This window comes from Eulemur rufifrons, unplaced genomic scaffold, assembly GCF_041146395.1.
Source record: "Eulemur rufifrons isolate Redbay unplaced genomic scaffold, OSU_ERuf_1 scaffold_97, whole genome shotgun sequence".
NCBI lineage: Eukaryota > Metazoa > Chordata > Mammalia > Primates > Lemuridae > Eulemur > Eulemur rufifrons.
Window position 1 is genome coordinate 790,273 of NW_027182879.1, and position 686 is coordinate 790,958.

Sequence of the window (686 nt, forward strand, 5' to 3'; positions counted from 1 at the left end):
ACATTTTTTGTTTGTTTTTTTATGGGGTTGGTGTGGATAGGGTTGTAAGGCCCTCTCTCAGTTCTCTGGTTTGTTTTTATTATCCCCAGAGAGGAGCAGTGGGCATGTTGTTGGCAGTTGAAAAGTGTGGATTCTGTTTCAGAGAATTAAACGAGATCCACATGGTCATTCCTTTCCTTTATGAATCCCTTGGTTCATCAGCTGGGAATCTACCATGGTTCTATATACTCCTCTATGAGTGGGCACACGTAACTGGCTTTTTCCAACAAGTATGCTGGAGAGCTTTTCAATTAACCAGTACGTTCAAAATTATTTGCAGGTTTTCAACGTTTCACCATAATTCTGATAACGTTTGTATGTGCCTCCTGAAATCCAAGATGGCTGCAACGGACATAATTCTGCTGAGGCGTAGCTGACTTGGTGTTGCCGATTTTTGTTAGGGGAGACTGACAAGAAGCCATTCTTCTAGGTATCATCCCACCATCATTTTTCCATTGTTTAAAAATGCAGGGAAATTTTGCAACTTAGCATTATAATTAGTAGCTGGAGGGCACTTTTTTTTTTTTTTATGGGGTCAGTTTGGATAGGTGTGTAAGGCCCTCTCTCAGTTGGCTGGTTTGTTTATTTTATCCCCAGAGATTAGAGGTGGACATGTGTTTGGAGGGGAAAAGTGCGGATTCTGTTTC